This window comes from Odocoileus virginianus, chromosome 33 (assembly GCF_023699985.2).
Source record: "Odocoileus virginianus isolate 20LAN1187 ecotype Illinois chromosome 33, Ovbor_1.2, whole genome shotgun sequence".
NCBI classification, from domain to species: domain Eukaryota; kingdom Metazoa; phylum Chordata; class Mammalia; order Artiodactyla; family Cervidae; genus Odocoileus; species Odocoileus virginianus.
The window spans coordinates 19,710,397-19,732,780 of NC_069706.1; the positions used below are offsets into that span (position 1 = coordinate 19,710,397).

General features: G+C 42.3%; 1 protein-coding gene and 3 long non-coding RNA genes across 5 annotated transcripts in view; 2 read left to right on the forward strand and 2 right to left on the reverse strand.

Moving 5' to 3' along the window:
• The window catches only part of HS3ST2 (heparan sulfate-glucosamine 3-sulfotransferase 2), a 110,563-nt gene that overhangs the window by 10,434 nt on the left and 77,745 nt on the right, over nucleotides 1-22,384 (forward strand). The window lies entirely within an intron of this gene.
• LOC110142371 (uncharacterized) lies at nucleotides 484-4,072 on the reverse strand. Its single transcript, XR_002315304.2, has 3 exons — nucleotides 3,599-4,072; nucleotides 2,834-2,941; nucleotides 484-941 (listed from the first exon to the last, which is right to left on the reverse strand). It is a non-coding gene; the product is annotated as an uncharacterized lncRNA (long non-coding RNA).
• LOC110142369 (uncharacterized) lies at nucleotides 14,490-19,441 on the forward strand. The gene is made up of 2 exons (XR_002315299.2): nucleotides 14,490-14,732; nucleotides 19,181-19,441. It is a non-coding gene; the product is annotated as an uncharacterized lncRNA (long non-coding RNA).
• LOC110142370 (uncharacterized) lies at nucleotides 19,018-21,754 on the reverse strand. 2 transcript variants are annotated; one of them, XR_011485460.1, is made up of 3 exons: nucleotides 21,558-21,754; nucleotides 19,732-19,808; nucleotides 19,018-19,224 (listed from the first exon to the last, which is right to left on the reverse strand). It is a non-coding gene; the product is annotated as an uncharacterized lncRNA (long non-coding RNA). The 2 variants fall into 2 exon arrangements; XR_002315303.2 differs by having other exon boundaries at nucleotides 19,018-19,808.

A 22,384-nucleotide genomic window follows, 5' to 3' on the forward strand; every position in this document is an offset into this window, starting at 1 on the left:
ACCCACTTGCTAATGCAAGAACCGTAAGAGATGTGGGTTCGATCCCTGGGTCGGAAAAGTCCGCTGGAGGAGAAAATGGCAACCCACTCCAGTATTCTTGCCTGGAGAATCCCATGGACAGAGGAGCCTGGCGGGCTACAGTCTGAAAGACCACAGAGAGTCAGACGTGACTGAAGTGACTTAGCACACAAACACACATAGATATATAAAACACAATTTTTCAATCCTGCATTCTTTGCCTAACATTCATTAAGATCACTCATTAAGATCTAACATCATTAAGATGTTCCCACACCATTCAGTTCAGTTCAGTTCAGTTCAGTCACTCAGTCGTGTACGACTCTTTGCGACCCCATGAATCGCAGCATGCCAGGCTCCCCTGTCCGTCACAAACTCCTGGAGTTTATTCAAACTCATGCCCATCGAGTCAGTGATGCCATCCAGCCATCTCCTCCTCTGTCGTTAAATGTTTCCAAACCTTGATTTCAGCATCTGGGTCTCATTCTGTCATGTGGTCCCATGGAGGGTTCACACATTCCCCTCTTGTTGGATTTTTAGTTGCTGATCCCCAATTTTTTCCCCTATTTTTTAATAAGTAATTCTCCATGGCCTAGGTCTCAAATTCTTTCTTTAGCACAGAGTCCTAGAAGTGAAATTACTAGGTCAAAGAGAAGAACTTTTTTAAAGGCTGGAGATATGTACTGCCAAAATGCTCTCCAAAACATTGCAAGAATTTTGGCTTCTGCTCCGAGCAAATGGGGAGATATATTGGAGGGTTTGGAGTGAAGGAGTCTTATGATCTGACTTACGTTTTGAAAAGATCTCTTAGGCTGTTTAGCAGAGGCTTTTGCTGTGGTTAACGGTGGAGCTGTGCGATGTGGACAGGTGCTGGATACCTTCTGAAGGTGCAGCTGCAGGTTTTGCTGATGGATTCATGGAGGCTAGGCATGAGAGAGGAGTCAGGGAAGATGGTAGTGTCATGATGGTGGTGATGATGACACCTCTCAAGAGTTTGCTGTCTTTCAGACCCTTGCAATTGACCGTAGGCTGAGGTCTGAGCCTAACGTACTTCCCAGTACAGCTCCTGGCTTGATAAGTCAAATATCTACCTGTAGGTGACCTTCAACTAAGCAAAGAAAGTAATGCCACATTCTACTGTAGCTTGGAGGCTGCAGGGTCACCCTCAAATTGGTGAGAAATGGCAGTCCCTCTTTCTAGAGGTCTTGGAAGCCCTATTTATAAATGCAGTGTTCTTAGGTAACCTCTTGAGATTTTTGAAGATTGAACTAGCTTTGCTCCAACCCAGAAAAGGCACGTGCTGCTTAGTGTGGGTATCACCCAGCTTCTCATTCTTGTTCCAGCCTCATCAACATGCCTGGCAAGGGAGCTGCCTTGATGGCGTCGCTTGATTTAGGGGGCTTCTGTGTGGTTTCTTTCAAACAGAACAGAACACCGTGATGCCTTCTTGCAAGGTAATCGGGATCTGTATCTCCCCAACTTCCCCAAAGCTGCTGGAGCATGGGGAAATGTTCTCTGTCTTGGCAACCTCTATGCAGTGTGTTTCTGCTTTGATGGTTTTAATGAAGATATGAAATCATCTAACAGCTTTCATTTGCCTCAAGTGAGATGGCTTAAAGTGGAGGTAGCATTTCCCAGGATCAATCCCCATTTTTAGAAGTGGTTGGTTAAACTCTTTGCAGTTTATGGCCACTTCTGCTTGAAACAGTGTGGGATCTGAATTATTAATTCTGTGAAAAATGAGTTAAGTCATTGCAAAGCTCTGTGGTGGCAAAATTCCCACTTTAAGGTCTCTTTAAGGCTATTTTCTCTAGCAAGAAGATTTCCATTAACCAGAAATTCTTGGTCATCTTGGCCAAATCTCTGTTTGGCAGTCATTTTTCCAGGAGGTAAAGGACTTGACTTAATTCAGTTGTTCTTTGCTACCAAGGGTAATGGGCTTCCCAGGTGGCTCAGTGGTAAAGAATCTGCCTCCCAGTGCAAGAGATCCAGGTTCTATCCATGGGCGGGGAAGATCTTCTGGAGTAGGAAATGGCAACCTACTCCAGTATTCTTGCCTGGGAAATCCCATGGACAGAGGAGCCTGACATGCTACAATCCATGGGATCACAAAGAGTCAGACACAGCTGAGCATGTGTGTGAAACAGTGGGGGGGACATTTGTCCAATTAATCCATCCCACAAGACTTTTTCCCATCCCTGTATTGCCAGATCTTCAAGGTTTATTCCTTTTTGGAAGAAAAAAAAAAAAAAACACAAAACTTGAAATATAGCATTTTTTTAAAATGTGAGGGACTTCTCTGTGGTCCAGTGGTTAAGAATCCACCTTGTGGTGTGGGGGACATGGGTTCAATCCCTGGCTGAAGCACTGGGATCCCACATGCTGAGGAGCAACTCAGCCCATGTGCCACAACTACTGGAGCCTTCACGCCACCGCTAGAGAGTCTGTGCCCCAAACAAAAGATCCCACATGATGCAATGAAGATCTGATACAGGCAAATCAATAAATATTTTTTAAAAATCTCTCACCTATTATGAAAAGTGATATTTGTTTTTTTAAAATGTGAACTCTCAATTTATAATTGTGTCTTACTGATTCAGAACTTTCACTGAACCCTTGAGGAACAAACAGAACACATTTGTGGGCTGGATGCTACCCATAAGCTGTCCTCTCGCCATCCTGGCAGGGTGGGCCTTAGAGGCAGGCTCTACCACTTTGCAATCCTTCTTCTGCCACGGATGAGCTGTGGGGTTAGCTGCTACCTTCTTGAGCTTTGGTTTCTCCCCTAAAAGATGAGGATGTCAAGCATTCCTACCTGCTGTGTTGTTGCCACGATTCACTGTCACGTGTCATACTGTTGAGGGTCCCCCTTCCTGGACTGTGCTTGGAGGAGGTATGATCATCACTAAGCCGATGGGCATGACTGGAAGACAAAACACATCATGTGGACCTTTGTCAAGGTGAGGAAAGCTGGGGTCTTACCTGTTGGGCCAGTGGGGAGAAGAGTCTGGAGCCAGGATTACCCAAGGTTGGAGAAACCCATTTGGTTGTAGAACTAATCCCCAGGGAGGGAGCCAGCAACCCCCACTGCTTTTCTTTTCTTTAAATATTTTTTAAAGTTGCAAGTTAAGTATTTTTAAAATTTATTTATCTTGGTTGATCGTCATTACTGCACACAGTCTTTCTCTAGTTGTGGCAAGCGGGGGCTATGCTCTCTAGATGTGGTGCAAGGGTTTCTCATTGTGGTAGCTTCTCTTGTTGCGGAGCATGGGCTTAGTTGCTCCAAAGCATGTGGGATCTTCCCGGACCAGGAATTGAACCATGACCCCTGCCTTGACAGTTGGTTTCCCATCTGCTGAACCACCAGGGAAGTCCCCCCACTGCTTCTTATTGTCATTCTTGTACATGCCCAGAGAGCCCCTGAGGATTTTGAGTCTTTGATGTTGTCCCTGCTCCATACTGTTTCTTCAGGGGATAGACATTTTCTGCAGCTGGGTCACTGTCCCCAGCTCACAGTGCCATACTCAGAACAGCTCAGACCTCTCTATTCCTCTGCACACTTCTTTTGGCTTTTAGTTACCTGGATAGGATGGAGATGCTGAGATTCATGTTTTAGAGATGAGCTAGCTTGCACAGGAGGTGAGTGCCTCTAAGATTGGGTGGTTTGGTCCAGGTAGAAGCCCAACCTGGAGAGTGAGGTCTTGGTTATGGGGAGAGGCTAATGGATGCGCAGCGGTGGACCATAAAGATCAGCCTAGAAGAACTGCTCCCCAGCCTTGATCAGTCACTGGCACCTGTAGAATAACAGGAGAACATTGGGACGCTGGTGCAGAGGAGGCTGGAAGGAGATGAGTATGATGGAGAAGAGAGTGTAGCCACCCTTCAGAAGGATGAATTGCATCATCTCTGACACAATTCCCTTTAAAGCCAAGCAGAGCTTTGATGTGGCGGGAACTCCATTGGAATTGGTTGCATGATCAGTATTGACAGCCTGTGCACATGAACCATTGAAGGAATAGCTGTGTAATCAATCATCCAGGTTTGTCCTGCCTCTGGAGTGATCTGTCAACAAGCCTCTCCAATCATAGAGTCAGCAAAGTTCTGTCTAAAACCTGACATGTCATTTCCCGATCTTCAGTCATGTAGGTGCCATATACAAATACTTCTATATCCTTTACATGGTGTTAAAGTCCACTCATAATTCTTGCTTTAACCATTTACCTAAATATGAAACTTTATATCTCTATCTTAAATGAGAATCATCACTTGGCAGAACTAGAAAGTGGTCATAAAAACCAGTGCAATAAAAGCCAAACAATGCAAATAGATTCCAGCCGGATTCTGTCGCCTGTGCCACGTTCTGCCTGTGGCAGCCTCTTTTTTTTTTCTGTTAAAGAGAGAGATCAAAACCTATCCGGGAGGTGTTAACAACATCCTAGCACCTAAGACTTTTTCCATGTTGTAATCAGAAGATTTGAACAGAATGAAAAAGGAAAGATGATTATTTGGTAATGAGGTGTTTAGGTGGCGTTTAAAGTCATGTCTGTGTGCCACCAAAATAATTTTGTAACCACTAGTGCTACACACCTCACACTTTGGGAAATGCCGCCCTGCCCACCTGGACCCCTCTTGCTTTGATGTCACTGTATTACTTTATCATGCTTGGTCGTCCTGGTCCATCAACAGCTTGGGAGGGGCTGGCTGACATTACAAAGTCTGGGTGGTTGAAAAAGCTGTGATTTCAATTTAAATTGCAAATTGATGGGGCATCATGGGAAAAGCAAATGCAGACGTGAAGAACTGAAGGAAAAGATCCAGCTATACAGTATTTTTAGATCCTTTTCCTCTGGACCAATTTTGTATCATTTTCTTTTTTTTTTCTGGACTCTGGGTTTAATAAGACCAATTACTTGAGGGGCTACCCAAAGTTTCTTTACAATTCCAATCTAAATCACCTATGTAAATCCTTTATTTATTCTTTTTTTTTTTAAAAGCTGTGACTTGAATGAAGCCCAAAGGCATTATGCCAATTGAAAGAAAGGTTACATACTGTATGATTTCAGTTATATGACTCTTTTAAACAGATGAAACTAAAATGCTGGAGAACAAATCAGCATTTGCCAGGGTTTAGGGCAGGGAGAGAGTGTCACTATATGAAGGGGAAGAAAACAGAATTGCACAGGGCTGGGGAATGGAACCCTTTTGTGTCCTGACTGGTGGTTGTCACATGAATCCACACATGTGTTGAAATCCATAGAGCTTAACAGTGATAGAAGGTATACTTTACTGTAGTACATTTAAAGATAAAATTTATTTTTGTGTGATGTTATTTTCTATTAATTAATTTTTTAAGTTGGAGGATAATTGCTTTACAATGTTGTTTCTGTTGAAACAATTATGAATCAGTCATAATTATATGTATATCCTCTCACTCTTGAGCCTCCCTCCCACACCCACCCCTGTATCCCACCCCCTAGGTCACCACAGAGTGCCAAGCTGGGCTCCTTGTGTTATACAGAATTTTACCACTAGCTATCTATTAAACACATGATAATGTATATATGTCAGTGCTACTTTCTTAGTTTATCCCACCATCTCCTTTCCTCACTGTGTCCACGAGTCCATTCTCTATATGTCTTCCTCTCTATTCCTGCCTTGCAAATAGGTTCATCAGTACCCTTTTTCTAGATTCTTTACATATATGTTAATATATGATATTTCTTTTCTCTTTCTGACTTACTTTGTTCTAGGTTTATCCACCTCAGTTCAACTGTTTCACATTTGTTCCTTTTTTATAGCTGAGTAATATTCCATTGTCTATGTGTCCCAGAGCTGCTTTATTCATTCATCTGTCTATGGACTGAACCCATGCCCGCTAATTTAAAAATAAAACTTTATTTTTAAAATATTCATGATTGTAGAACTTAGCTACTGGAGGACATCCTTTAGCCCTGGTTCCTTATTATCAAAGAGAGCCTGCTCACGTGTGTTTGGGAGCCTAACTTCCCTAACTTCCATCTTTGTTATGAGTTAGAATCGAGAAAGTGGGTAGCCTTTAAATCTTCCTCATGCCACACTTCTGAATGATGCTGGAGGCTGACACAAAGGTTTGGAAGTTTCCACTGTGGTCTGGAGCCTTGGTGGCCAACACAGAGGTGCAGCCAGGCTTCTGCCTGAAGGTCTGAGGTCAGGACATGGAGAAGGTAGCAGTGGCAAATGCATCTCATAATTAGAGTGCCCGGAAGGTCTGGCTGGGAAGAGTGGGAGGGACATATAGGATGGAGAAAAATGGATCACACGCCACAAAGGAAGAGGCATCCAAAACAGAACAGTTCACAGTCTGCCAACAGCAGGTCTGACCTGAGCACCAGACAGCCTGAGGATGGAGCCAGAAGCAACCCCTGCTCCCCACTCCCTCCACCCTGAGCCGTGACGGCAGGGACAAAAAGCTCCCAATGCACCTTCTCCCACCAGAGCACCCCCAGAACTGGAAAAGCGCCTGCCCTGGCCTGAAGGTGTCCACGGCTCCCTCTTCTCGGTACCTGGGGTAGAACCCATGCTTCCCAGAGCCCCGCAAGACTTCACTTTCAGCCACAGATGGGCCTCCAGTCGAGTTCTCTCTTAACATGGCATCTCAAAGTGTACACCGAGATCATGTGTAGAAAAGAGAGAAGCCCTTAAATCCTGGCTGAGCCCGCCCCAGCATCCTCTCACAAACCCCAGTTTTCCCTCGTTAGTTTGAATGGGGGTCTTTTCATTAGGTGAGGTTGCCAGCCTGTGAATTCTAGAAAGTGTGAATTGATTTCATGGAAGTAGCTGCAATAACTCAGGGACGTGTGCAGCTGGAGATGGGGGTCGCAAGGTGGGGCGTGGCCAGGAAGTGAACTGATGCAGTGATGGGCGTGGGGGCAGCGATAGAGATGGGTGGTCTGTACATGAATCACGGTGGAGCAGGGGGCTTGTGCACCAGACGTGTCTGAGGCATCCACCCCTCTGACATCTCTTTGTGCTGGCCCCTGAGGAAAAGATGATTTGTGTTTCCTAACCTTACCATTTCCCATGGTTATTAGCCTGTTTGGATGTTTCCATGGTCAGCTGTGGATATTCATATTAACCAGTTTCGAATATGATGATGATCATAGCACACATAAAGATATCTGACATCTGCTGCTGTTTTCATTGTCCACACATATAAACGCTTTTATTTTTCCTGATTTTAATTCATCTGTAAGTAAATAAGTAAGCAAACAAAGATATAGCCCCATCATAGAATTCAGCATAGTAGATAAAGAAAAATGAAACTAATAAGCAAAGTTCTCAAGCTATATTATTATTCAGTTAAAAAATAGCAAGGTGAAAACCATATATTATCTTTTGTGTAAGAGGAAGAGAGGAATAATATGTATTTGAATATATATTCAAAGTTTATTATTTATATGTAAATAAATTCTAAAAGAATACACTGAAACTAATAACAGGAGTTTCCTGGGGGTGAAATTAGGTAGATGGGGACAGAGGTAGGGGAGAGACTTTTCACTACACATCTTTTGTTTTTTATTTTCTGAGCTATGTTAATACATTCTTTGAAAAATTAAGATAAACGTTGTGCATTGTGGAAAAGCAAGGAAACTGGTAAAATAATTAAGAAGTCACCCAAAATTGTACTGCTGGTTATAGCTACTATTAGAATCCTGCCTTTTACCACATTTACCAATTGCTTTAACAATTCGACATGAGTATCTTCCCATGCCAATAAGTGTGGATTCATAGAATCATTTAAAATGCTTATATGAATAAAAATAAATTAAATGCTTATATAGCATTTAGCTGTATAGATATGCCATTGTTTATTAACCAAATCTATTGATGGAAATTTAGATTGTCCCCACACTTTAGTATTTACTAATAAAAAAAGGTAGGAGCAAAAATTTGTTAATCTTTCCCCCCTCAGGATAAACCTGTTGCAGAGGAATTTGGGGTTTGAAAATAAACTTGCTTAATAAAGGGAGAGTTTTTCATACAAGTTGGCAACTTTGCTCTACCCTTATTACAGTATAGGTGAGGCATTTATACTCCCATTAGCAGAGACTAAAAGGGCTTTTCTCCACAATCTTGTCAACCCTGTTAACAATCTATTTGATCTTTGTCAGATGAAAACAATCTCCTTTTAATTTGAAAACTTTGATATCTATTTTAAAATGCTTTCTATAGATTTGTATTTACTTGCTCAATTGTTTTGTTCATTGTTTTTTCTGTTGGATTTTTTTTTTCTTTTTCTTTTTAAAAGAGGATGCAAGTGACTGATGATGCTTACCCTGGGTTGATCATTCTTGTTGTGTCATATTATTTCAGACATGTTTCTGGTGGGGGAATAGAATCTGGCCAGCTGCTATATTGTCATCTAGTCAGATAATTGTCTTTTTAAAAAAATTTTATTTCATTGAGGTGTAGTTGATTTACAATGTTCTGTTAATTTCTGTGGTATAGCAAAGAGGTTTATTTATCCAATGGGCTGCTGCTCTGTGCTTAGTCGCTCAGTTATAGGCTGTAGCCCGCCAGGCTCCTCTGTCCATGGGATTCTAGGATTCTCCAGACAAGGATACTGGGGTGGACTGCCATGCCCTCCTCCAGGGGAGCTTCCCGACCCAGGGTTTAAACCCATGTCTCCTGCAGCTCCTGCATTGCAGGCAGATTCTTTTACCACTGAGGTACCAGGGAAGCCCCTCGGTTACACGTGTATACATTCTTTTTCATACTCTTTTCCATTATGGTTTATCGCAGGATCTATATCACAGGCTCCCTGTGCTCCACAGGAGGACTTTGTTGTTTATCCCTTCTATGTATAATAGTTTGCATCTGCTCATCCCAAATATGTGATCCATTCCTGCCTCCTCCTGCTCCCTGCTTGGCATCTGCAAGTCTGCCCTCTATGCCTGTGCATCTCTTTCTGTTTTGAAAGTAAGTTCATTTGTGTCGTGTTTTAGATTCCACATATAAGTGGTATCATGTGGTGTTTGTCTTTCTCTGACTGACTGACTTCACTTCGTATGATCATCTCTAGGCCCATCCATGTTGCTGCAGATGGCGTTATTTCTTTCTTTTTTATGGCTGCGTAGTATTCCATTATATGTATGTACCACGTCTTTATCCGTTCCTCTGTTGCTGAACATTTAGGCTGTTTCCTTGCCTTGGCTATTGTGAATAGTGCTGCTATGAACACAGTGGTGCATGTAGGTTTTTGAATTATTGTTTTCTTGAGATACATACCCAGAAGTGGAATTGCTAGATTATGTGGCAACTCTGTTTTTAGTTTTTTGAGGAAACTCTGTACTATTTTCCATAGTGGCTGCACTAATTTACATTCCCACCAACAATGAAGGAGAACTCCCTTTTTAAAATCATCTCTCAGTAAGAAAGTTTACATTTTTACATGTGTTCTGATTATTGATCTATCTGGATTTTACTGTCATTTATTTTGTTAATTTTCTGTTTCTTTTTTCCTTCCTCTCTCGACTCTCTCTATTTGAACTACTGGAGCTTTCTTTATTCCTCCTTTTCTTCCCTCCACTGGGCTGAAAGTTATACAAGCTAATTCTATATTTAATAGTTAGCTTTGTATCTGACCAAACAAAGCCTTAACAAAGAATAATTTACAACACCATGACTCCCACCTTCCCTGTCCCGACTGGTCATGTTACGATTCCCTTGTATTTTACTGCACTTATTTTGTGGTTTTAATGTTTGTCAAAGTCATAGGTCGGCCTCATCTAAACAGTTAAATGATCTCACAAGGCTCCTCACAAAACAGCAGCCCACTGCCTAACTCCCCACATTCTGATCTCCACTTCCTGGAGGCTCCTGATGTTGATTCCTTTGAGCCCCTCTCTTTGTCCCTCTTTGTTAATAAACACTATATTTCTATCACTGTGTCTTGTACATCACAAAAGGATAACCTTGGGAGTTACAACTGCACCTCTAAATTACTCAGGTAAATGAAGAATTTCAAGACTATAATTGTGCCATATGTAGAAAATAATGACAATGTGGACACTCAGAAATCAGTCAGATATAGCCAAAGCCCTACTCCACAGCAACCAAGCTTCTTTTTTAAAAATTTATTTTTTAATTGCAGGAAAATTGCTTTACAATATTGTGTTGGCTTCTGGCACACAACATCGCGAATCATATATATATATGTCTTGAGCCTCCTTCTGCCGACCCCCACCCATCCCACCACTGGGTCATCACAGTGGGCACCAGGCTGGGTTCTCTGTGCTGTATATAGTCATTTCCAACAAACTATCTATTTTACACACGATAGTTCATATGTGTCAATGCTGCTTTCTCAATTTGTCCCACCCTCTTCTTCCCCCGCTGTATCCACAAGTCTGTTCTCCATATTTGCATCTCTCTTTCTTCCCTGTATATAAATGCTTTATTAAATGAAGAAGATGAATTGACTAAGGATTCCACTTCTAAGGTTAGAAAAATGACAAAACAAATGTAAGGAAATAAGGAAGAAATCTTTTGGAATGATAAAAACAGAAAATGAATCTAGGAAAACAGTAACATTGGTTTAAACAAATAAAAAAAAAAACCCAAGAACTTTGTCTCTAAAAAAAATCAATAAAATAGACAAACATCTATGGTATTTAATCAAGAACAAAAAAGAGCACAAATAGGCAAAACTAGAAATGAAAAAAAGAGTAGACCTAGAAGGTTTAAGAAAATCTTTACAGGGCTCAAGCACCTTTATAATGCTGAAAAAGAACTAGATAAAAGTGAATTTGTATTTAATTCTCACAAAACACTTGCGTACCTGTGTGCTCGGTCACGTCTGACTCTTTGCAACCCCATCAGCTTGTAGCCTGCCAGGCTTCTCTGTCCATGGGTTTATCCCAACAGGAATGTTGGAGTGGGTTGTCATTTCCTCCTGCAGGGGATTTTCCCAGCCCAGGGATCAAACCCATGTCTCTTGCATTGGCAGGCAGATTCTTTACCGCTGATCCACCTGGGAAGCCCCATAAAGCACTTAATACATCTTAAAGATACTCTTTAGCATTACTTTAAAAATAATTTTCACCATGATGTCTTGAACTCACGTGAGTATCATTTCCCCCAAACTCTGCTGATGAATCACAGAAGTTCGAGGTTCAGCACAGATAATTGATAAAAGAGTTAAAGTGTAAAGGCTAAAAATAAAAAGCTTCCCTGTAAACTATAGAAAGGAACATCCCCAGGGGCCGTGGAGGGTGAGAGCAGAATGATGTGGCAACTACTGTTACTGAGGACTTTACTTCTAATTATTACTAAATCATCTCATATAATGTACCTTGTATTTCAAATATTACATTTGACAGTGTCCATAAGCTTCATTACCATTCATAGCGTAAGTCTCTGTTTACTGGTTCCTTGTCTTCACCTTCCTTTCTCCATGACTTTATACCTTCCTTTAGTTGTTTGTTTTTATTTATCTCTCAACTAGTTGGAAAACTTTTATCAATAATTTTTTTCAGTTAGTGTATTAATTTGAGCCCTTTGGTAGGTTGGTGTTTTTCCCTATCTCGATGCTTTGTGATTTTTCTCTGTTGTTTAAGTTAAAACATTGAATCAGGATATATTTAGGTGTGATTTATCTGAGTTTTAACTCACTACTTACTAGCACTTCTTTTCTGATCAATACCTTTCATCTGGATTTCCCATTAAATTCTTAATAAACTTTACAGATTTGTCCTCTATAGCACTTTTCTCTATCACTTTCCCTTTGTCTCTGAATTCTGTGATGTCTCTTGAGTTGTTTTAGTCATTGCTATGTAGCTTGAAATGTGGAATCTGGAGTCCCATCTCCTTTTTTGGCTTTTATTTTACCAATTGCTTCATTTTTTCCGTTCTTTTCCTTTTTGACTTTAGATTATTCCCTCTCCACAGTTGAACAGATGTAGGGTGTTTTGAGTCTTTTTGAGAATGCAGCCAGTGGTCTTCTAATATTGCTTTTGTTCCTTGTAGCAACTGTCTTTCTTTCTTAATGTCTACTCTTATTTCTCACACTGATTTGTGAGCTACTTTATCCTTCCATGCATCTGGTGACCTTTCTCTTTTCACTACAGTAGTAGACAGGTGACCTATTTTGGAGATGACTCCTGAAAGCAGGAACGACAGTGGACAGAGGCACAGATGCAAGCAGGGAGAGTCAATTGCAAATAGCTGGTTGGCATGGTGGTGACCTGAACTCAGGCCTACTGGGGAATCCGAGGAATTCTAAGGAATTATCTAGAAAGTGCCTCAGAATCGTCTCTCCAGATGAGAGCCATTGGCTAAGAGTTTCTCCAAGAGGTGTTTCCCTCTCTGCTTTTTTTCTGGACTACCCTGGGTGAGAGGCAAGTGAGCAGGGGTAATGTCAGGACTCAGAGAAACTGTCCATCTTAGCTGCTGCTGAAATTCAAGGTGGGCGAAGGGAAGTGAAGCGGGGCTCAGAATGTATCTGTTACATACCCGTGTGCACTCTCGCCTGTGAGCTCAAAAAGGAGTCAAGCTCTCCGGCCACTTTCTGTTCCAAACTCCTTTCTCTGGCAGCAGACACGGAGAACCCCCAAGGACCAGGGATCTACTTTGCTGCACTATATTGACACCTCAGTCATGAGCTTCAAATCCCCCCAGTTTTTCATGTTGAGCTTGGTCTAGATGGAAGTTTCAGCTGTCAGCCCCATCTTGGTCTCTCTGTTTGCTTGGAATCCTTCAGACCAGTCTTTCTCTTCCAGAAGGATCCCTGAGGCTCAGTGCCAGGTCAGCTAGCTGTTCCTAGGACTCTGTGCTCCACCGTGTCCAGGCAGTGCTGACCTCAGGCGGCCAGGGGATAGCTGAGCCTTCCTAGACTGATGACACCTGTTTGGTTCTCCAAGGGGAAGTGTGTGACGCCCGGAGGTCCTGAGCCTTGAAGGAAGGAAAGCTTAGTCCAGTATTGTTATCTGAAGAGTTGAGATCTGGGGTTAGGAAACCCATGTTCTAGTTCCCCTGAGTTCATCAACTTGCCTTTGATCTTGGGTGGATGACTTGTGTGCCCTTAGGGTCCATATTTTCATTTGTTGAATCGGAGAGTTAGACTAGGTTTGTATAACCTGAATGGAGAACAAGTCATAACCAGGTAGTTTGGAGTGATCATTGAGGTGATTTGAGATGATATGTACTCTTGTTACACACATCTAAACACATGGTAAAAACATTCCATTTTCAACACCCATTTCTCATTCCAGTTGAGTCAAGGAAAAGATCTGCTTGGTGTTGATAGGTCTTTAACACCTTTCTAACATTGTAACACTACATAGTTAGTTTATTCTTTTTTTCTTGTCTGTACTTATTTTTACAGTTACCTACCATTTGTGGCAAGAGATACTATTTTTCCATTTATGGTCCTAACAAAGTTTTTTTAACCTAAAAAAATTTATTTATGTAAGCAAAAACATTGAGTGGATTATAAGGAGAAATAGAAAATAAACAATAGTGCAAGAATATGGCCAGGATTGTGGGAGTTGTTTGTAATGACTGAATTTGGAGAAAATGGACTTAAAACTCCTTTGTCTTGCTCTGGAATCTCTCTGAGCAAAAATCCATCATGCAGTTGGGACTCAGGATGCAACATCCCATGACCTGGGATTTTTGAATGGGCCATGTTGGATTCCACTGGAATGTGTTCCCAGCAGACCTAACAAGCACCAACCTTCATATTCAATATCCCCTGCAATGTTGGATCAAAGAGGCTTTTTTGACAGTTGGCGGAGGCTCCTATCTCTTATGGCAGCTGTGGGATGAATCCTTAAAAATCATAAACGATAAATTGCCTCTTTGGTTGCTTTGACATCCTTGTTTAGTTCAGTCCAGGTGTGTTGTAGTGGAAGAGTTTTGGGCTTGCTGGGGAGAAAAATCATTATGAAAAGCTATCGACTAGGTGTCCACGGCTGCTGAAACCCAGCAGCGGAGGCTCCTGGAGCTGCATTTATGAAAGGGCAAGGGTCATCGAGAAGAGTAAGAGCAGGATTGAGAGAGGAGACAATTTGTTGAAAGGACCATGGCGTGTGTGGGAGGCGGCCACTGCAGATCCAGCTCTTCCTTGTGCCAGGTGGAGGGGTGGGTGGTACAGGGTCTGCTGGGGTGTGTGCCCGACTGCCCTTTGCAGCCTCGGAAAGAGCCCAAGAAGTGCTTTTTCTTCCTATAAGAACCTGCCTTGGCCTCATACCCTGGGACTCAGGCACGATGATGCTGATCTACCGTTTCCACCACACACGGTCCCAGCACTGCCCAGCCCCACGTGACGCTGCTCTTCACTGTCCAACCAGGAACTCCCAGCCCCACACATCCCCGCACAACACCAGGCAGCCCTGCCGCCCCATCTGTGAGCAGCACTGAACTGTGATGTCACCATGCATCCCTTAGTAACCCTGTGTGACACACTCCCTCACTGCGTTGAATGTCCTTAAACACCTGTGTGCTACTGCACACCTTGTCCTTGGCCATCTCCTCTGTGCCTGGAATGGGGCCTGGCACCATTCGCGTGGATACCTGTTTGCTGAATGGATCAATGAGTGTTTCTACCACCTGAGCAGGGCAGGACTCAGCCTCGCTCACAGGGCGCCCACTGAAACCACACTGCACTATTGACACATGAGGGAATGAAAAGCTTCTCAGGAAACCTGGAAGGAGCTCTTGAAAAGAACAAAAGTGTAAGGAGGAGAGGAACAATATTTCTTTCTGCCTATAGCTTTCGAAGAGTTGTAATTGTGAATGACCTGTCAATCACATTTGAGAAGTTAAATCACACCTTAGAGCAGTATTTCTCAATGTTGTTTTCTTCTCTGCACAAAAGCTCTTACATAGGTAACTTTTATGAGTTATGGGAAATTTTCTTTCCAGGGTGGAAGCCATTCCACTCTTTTCTCCAACTCAAGGTAGCATATTAATATGCTTTTTAAAGGTGATATGCAGTTTTGCCCCCTTTCACCCAAAGATCCCAATATGCCCCCCACCTGCCCCTCCTGTTAGAATTCATATCTTAGGTGCTTCTAACTTCATTTTGGCTTATAAATGTCTCTAAGAGCATGATGAAAACTATATTTCCATTTCCCTCAAATTTATAAATATGTACGCACAACGTTTTGTGGAATTCATCTTATTGCAGTGGAAAGTGACTGCCTTCAACTCAATGCACTTATGAATGTGATCCTTACAGAAGGTTATGTCTTTTTGCCTCAGCTTTTTAATGTAAAATAAATGATCATTTTCTAGAAGCAAAATGCTCAGAGTTGTGCAAAATAAGATGGAAGAGTAGCCTTTCACTTACTCAAAAGGAAATTTCAATGCTGTTGCTGCCAGCTGGTATAAGCAGCTGAGATTGTGGGCCAGTGTGCATGCCATCTTTGACACCAAATCAATTCCGGGGTTTGGTTTTGATGGCGATGGACACCGGATTACAAAGGTAAGTGGAAGCGTGTGGAATCAGAGATTCTGCGGGTCACTTTGCCCAGTGAGAGTGGCCTGATGTCTAGGAGCACGAGATTTCCCCAAGGCTCCTTAAGTTGCATTCAGTCCGCACCATATCCTTTGTACTCATGTCAGGGAGGTCACCTCTAGCCTGGTCTACATATTCTTTGCTTGGCAAAGAAACTTTATTATTTCAGAGATGTGGCCTGCTTTTGCAATTACCCAAAGGAGCTCACAAAATAGGAATTCTTTGATGGTGTCAGAGTGCATATTAGAGGTGAAAACGGGCTTCTGGCTCCCCAGGGAAAAGAGCAGTGAGTTTGTCCAGCTGCCAGGCCAGAAAGAATGGGGCAGTTATCAGTCCCCTCATAACCTGCCTCGGTGCTGTTAGGAGAAACGTCTGTGGTTCTGGAGTGGATGAGGATGCCCTACGGGGGGCACGTCTTACATTTCTTCCTTGGCTCCAGGCCGTCAGCCAGCTCACGGCCACGCTGACTCTCCTTCAACTACTTTGGACGTTATCTGTAACACATATTCCTTTAGAGGTTATCCTTCCACTGGTGGCTGAGACAGTAAAGAATCTGCCTGCAGTGCAGGAGATCCGGGTACAATCCCTGTGTCGGGAAGGTCCCCTGGAGAAGGGAATGGCAACCCACTCCAGTTATTCTTGCCTGGAGAATTCCACGGACAGAGGAGCCTGGCAGGATACAGTCCACGGAGTCGCAGAGGCAGACACGACTGAGTGACTAACACTTACAATTTTAATTTCACAGTCTAGAACCTATTAATATTTTACCAGCCTACATCCTGTTACCATTATTACCTCCTTTTTAAAAAAAAACAGGAAACTTCTCTGTAGATCTATCCATAGGATCCTCTTCCTCCTGTGTTTTCTAGCTATTTACTGAAGTATGCTTGCCCTTCGGTAGTTTTCACTAGTAAATTTTGTCAATAACTATTTTTCTAAAAATATTTCCTTGAAAATTATACTGTGGTAGTAACCTACTAGTTATTGGTTTCTTCTGCTTGGAACTTTTCTATTTGAATTCTTTACAGTGGTGATTGATTGAATCTCATAATATCCCCTATTATTCTTCTTTCTGTAACAGACATGCATTATGCTAGTGTAATTAGTGTGTATTTAATTAAAATGTTGTTCTTGCTTATGTTACCAATAGTAGGTCTTATTAAAGAATTGAGATAGAGGGGGAAAATATCTTTTTTCTAAAAATGACTTTATTTGCCTTCACCCTTGATTAATAGTTAATTCACTACAGAATTCTAGATTGGCAGTTATTCTCCCTCAGATCTTGTAAGATATAATTCCAGCATCTTCTGAACTTTCATGGCATTGTTGAGAAATCTTCTCTGAATCTAGCTGTGATTCCTTTACAGGCAAATATGTCTTTCATCTCTGGTTGCTTTTCACTATCTCTTTGATATTCTGTAATTTCACTACAATGTATCTGAAGTATGGATTTGCTTTCTTTTGATCAGAACATACTTTGTTTCCTAAATCTGAAGATTAATGCTTTCCATCAATTCTGAGAGATTCTCAAGCCAACATCTCTCAGTATTTTCTTTTCATTCCTCTGTTCACTCTTCTTCCTGCTAGGTCCTCCTGTTAGACACATGTTACACCTTGTAATGCATTTCTCTCATCTCTCAAAGAGATGCATTTCAATCATCTCAATGCATTTTAATCATCTCTTTTTGTCATATCATCTTACTCTCCATTATTTATGATGGATTATTTCTTGATGTGGTTTTTTTCATTTTAAAGTTTTGAGCTCATCTTAGTGGGGATCATTTCTGCAGTATGAGGACCATGTATCCCGGGTTGGAACTGTTTCTACTGAGTGGTTTTACATTTACTGCTGCTGCACTGGGACAGAGTTTGGTGTTAATTTCTTGCCTTGGGACTCCTGCCCCATGCTTGACACAAGCTCAGGGTTTCAGTTTTTCTTCCCAGACCCTGAATAAAGACAAAATTCCTTACAGTTCCCCTGAGCCATTGGAAAGAATTTCTTGTCTTCCTTCCCAACGATGACAACCCATGCAAGTTTCACAGCTCTATACTTGGGTCTTGATTCCAGGCAACCACCTCCCATGAGCTTAGGGTCACAACTTCAGTCTTCTGGGGCATAACAACTCGATCGACCAAGGCCTGTATGTGGTTTGTTATCTCTATGGGCCACTGTGGCACCATTCCATCCATGTTCTCTTCATGTCTGACATTCAGAGATTTCCCTTTCTTTTTTGTGAACTCAACTATGTATTATTACTGTAATATTTTATCTACAATTTCTATTGATAGGAGAGTCTGTGTTAACTCAGGCTACTTTTCAGTGGGGCCTTATGATGTCTCTTTAATTATGGCTGTATTTCTTTAGCAACACAATTAGCAACTTAGTAGGATGCTGAAGATAAGGCTTTTTGATAAAGCAAATTCACCTTTTGGTAAAGTTCCAGTCTTTTCAAATTGAGTTTTCCTCTCTTTAACAAAAGATTCTAATTGTCTGATTTCACTCCAGGATGGTCAGACGTAAATTGGTCCTTCAGATGTGTTGGTGCATTGGGCCAAGAGGTTCAATCAGCGCTTGCCAATGTATTATCAGTGTTGGACAGTGATGTTCTCAATTTCATTGCAAACCATTCTGTCTTCTCACCTTTAATGCCTCTCTTGTTATAAGCTCAGTCTTGCTTTGTACCCTCGTGAAATCTTAGTGAGATCCCGGACCACATCACCTGCTGGTTCCAGATCACCCACAGCACACAGTAGGCAGTTAAAAAAAGACTGTATGCTTTACATAAACTCATTTGTAATTAGAGATATTAAAATTAAAGCAATTTGAAATGTCATTTCACACCTATTAAACTAGGAAAAATTAGATACATGCCATGTGTCAGAGAGGATAAGAGGTTATAAGAACTCTCAGGGAAGGCTGATAGGAAAGGCAGACTGGTGTAATTCTGAACAGCAATCTGACATGACTGTCAAATTAAACATATCAAACTCCAGAGTTCCACTCCTGGGCAGATAGCCCAAAGACAGCCTCACAGAGCTCTGTAAAAAGACATGTACAAGGAAAGATACTGCAGTGGGGTCCTAGAGGTGGGGAGCTGGGCACTGTCTCAGTGTCCATCGCTGTGGAAGCGGGTGGGCAGGCGTGGGGACATGCAGCCGGAGTCTGCCGCAGCTCTCGGCATCAGCAGATTAGATAGACACGAAGCTCCGCAGATACACCCTAGCAGTCGAGCCCGGAGTGAGGAAAAGGAATGAGGTATTCTGCATAATATCATTTATGTAAATCTTTTAAACCCGCATGCCAAACAATACATTTTGCAAGAACATACTCAAGCAAAAAGATGCCCAAGAAATATATGAGGATGGATTGCTTCTGGGAGAAGGGAACGAGGAGAAAAGCGAGTACATTAATTAATAAATACATAAGAAAGAGGCTGTCACAGACCCATGATGGTGACAAGCCACAGAGCAGGGGTGTGATTAACTCTCAACACATGATGTTCGGAAGAATAAATAAGGAAACATTTATTCAGTTGGGAATCTCATTTTCTCCTTGAATTCTTGCCCGCTCAGGCCAGCCTTGTGTGTTTTCTGGAATCTTGTAATTATTATCTTAATATGTGTCCTTTCCTTCCAAATCACTGAAAAGGTCTTTCATTGCAGGAGGTGTGTCTCATTTGTGGTTACACGGCTGCTGCAAGATGTAGCTGCAAGAGGATGGACTGGGGGTCAGATGAGCCTCTGCCACTGACTGTGTGACCTTGGGCAAGGTCATGTCTTCTTTCTGAGCCCCAGTCTCCTCATTTGGCAAACAGGGGCAAAAAGACCTTTGAGGATTATTACCAGGACTAAATGAGGAAATTTGAACCATTGTCCCAGTACAGAACCTGTGGTATTCAGTAAATCCTAGCCTCCTCTCCTTGATTACATTTGCTATAGTCTCCAACACATCCTAGGGGTTCAAGCAAGATTTTTGGAATAGAAATGGACTGATGTTCGCATAGACTGGAGCAAAAGATAGTGGCTTTTGGTGTAGCTAAAACAGAGTTTCTGCACAGCATTGTTTTAAAGCATCCGGATTGCTCCTGAGTGTGGTTGTGCAATATTCTCCTTTGAGCACCTTTAGAAAGGAAGTCTCCACTTTCACACATGCCTCCGCCATCCCACTTCCCGGCTCTGTTTCAGGCTTGAGGACTGTGTGACTTCTCACTCACCTTCCTCCCCGCTGGTCTTGGGGAGAAGTCCTCTGTGTGTTCAAGTTGATTTCTCTCTCCCTTTTGTTCTCTGCTGTCTGTTAGAGAGACCATAACTTAATGTGAGGCCGGATGATTATCCCCACGCCTGCCACAGCGTCGAAAAACCCTGACACTCTACTGTGGACTGTGGTGATTTTCCGAGGCCTTTAAGATTGATTGCATTCATCTTAGCAGCAGGTTTCACACACTATAAAATTATCCAGCTGCTTTCTAAAATCTTGCATTCAACCTGAAAGTCTTTAAAAGCTTTCACATTTTGAACATTTTTAAATCCAGCAGATTTTTGAACAATGCAACTGACTCACTGTGATTTGGGTGGGTTTCTTTTTTTAACTGTTCTATGCCTTGCTTTTCTCATCTAGAAAACGGGAATGATCTTCAGCATGGCACACAGAGGGACGTGAACCATGCACCATGCCCTAAATAGCAGGCTGAGCAGAGATACTCACTTTCTGGCAGTTATCATTCCCCGATTTGTGTTATTTCATCACCACCAGTCAGCAGGAGCTCACAGACATATACTTACCTCTTTGAAATAATTGAATCCTCTGTCTCTTTAAAATAAGCCAGCCCACTCAGATACTAAGACCATAAATTAAGAGGGAGGGGGAAAAAAAAAACCTTTTACTAAAATGTTTACCATATGGAAATGTTACAGCTCAACTTCAGTATGTGGGAATACCAACCATTTTTTTGTCTAGTTCTCATTCTAACCTGACTTAGACAGACTAAATAGGCTAGGCGCTATGCTGCATAACAAACAACCCCAACATAATCATTAAACTTTGCACAACAAAGGTTTGTTTCTTGCTCATGCTACATATCCTTCAAGTGTCACAGAGGACAGCATCGCCTAGTGTCACTGAGGGACCCAGCTCATGGAGACTTCATCTTAACATGGGCTTCCAGGGTCACCACAGAAGTGGAAAGGGAATGTGGGGGAAAATGTGCACTGGCCCTTAACGTTTCTACCTGGTGGCAGCTTCAGGAAAGGCTTGATCCAGGGCACAAACAAGGCCATTATGCTCTGTCTTTTGGACTTGCTTCCTCTGGGTTATATCTATCCTCAGACTGTGACAGTTCAGGGCTTCACGTCAATACAGATCCCATTTCAACAAAAGAAACAGGGTCCCCTCAGATAGTTCCCACAAACCCTCTAAAGAGTTCCTTTCTGATTGTCCTGGATTGAATAATACAGCCATCCTAACGTGATAACCATGGCGAGGGCAATACAATACGTTATTAGCTTAATGTAGTCATCCCCCCTTTTAGGACCAGGTTTGGGAGTAGTGTTTTGCTCACATAAAATAAAATATAGGATACTCAGTTACATTTAGATTTCAGGTAAACACAGAATTTTGTTTTTGGTATAAGTAAATCCCAACAATTTCGAGACATACTTAAACTTAAAAAAAAAAAAAGAGTCATTATTTATCTGAAATTCAAATTTAACTGTATATCCTGTATTTGTTTTCTAAAACTGGCACCCCCATATGGGAACCCTCTTCCCAAACCAGTGGTTCCTTCAAAGCAATGAGTGGATGCTGTATTATCAGACTAAGAGGCTTCTGAGTGTCATAAGCTCTTGTTCACCATAATAACTATGCTTGAGCTGAATGGGTGTGGTGTTTCCCCTAGGTGTGTAGTGTGATATAGCTCTGAAATAATACCTTACAATGGCATGACACTGGGTAACAAACAACCCCTTAGTCACTTCAACCAATAATGTATTACTGTCCCTCATGGTTCCATTCAATGACTGGGCTCAGCCAAGCAGCTCTTACACAGCATTTATCATGCAGTTGTGGTCAGATGTCAGCTGGGCCATTACCATCTTGAGGGTTCTCCTGGGATGCATGTCCAAGAGGGGTCACTCACAATGCTGGCGGGTGATACTGGCTGTTGACCATGAGCTTAGCTGGGTTCGTCAACCAGAGGGATGATGTGTGACCCCTCCACCAGGCTAGGGCTTCTAGCAGCATGACAGCGGGTTCTGAGAAGAAGCATCACAAAAGCAAGTGTTCCGAGAGGTCCAGGCAGAAGCTGCAGGACTTCCTGTAACTTAGCTTCAGCTATTTTAGAATTTCACTTTTGCTGGCTTCTGGTAGTTGAGCATGGCACTGAAGCTGGTCTCGAAGTGAGGGCAAAAAGGAATTAGACCTCATCTCACTCTAGAGGAGCAGCATGTGCATAGGAGGAAGGAATTGATGGAGTCATCTTGGAGGCCATCAACCATGTGCATTTTACGTACATTATGTAACTTAACCCTTATATTGACCCTATTGGGTAAAAACTGATATAGCCTCATTTTATAGTTGAGCAAACTAAAGTCTCACTGAGTCAAAACACTTGCCCCAAATCAAACAGCTTCTGCTAAGTCACTTCAGTCGTGTCCGACTCTGTGCGACCCCATAGATGGAAGCCCACTAGGCTCCCCCATCCCTGGGATTCTCCAGGCAAGAACACTGGAGTGGGTTGCCATTTCCTTCTCCAATGCATGAAAGTGAAAAGTGAAAGGGAAGTCGCTCAGTCGTGTCTGACTCTTAGCGACCCCATGGACTACAGCCTACCAGGCTCCTCCATCCATGGGATTTTCCAGGCAAGAGTACTG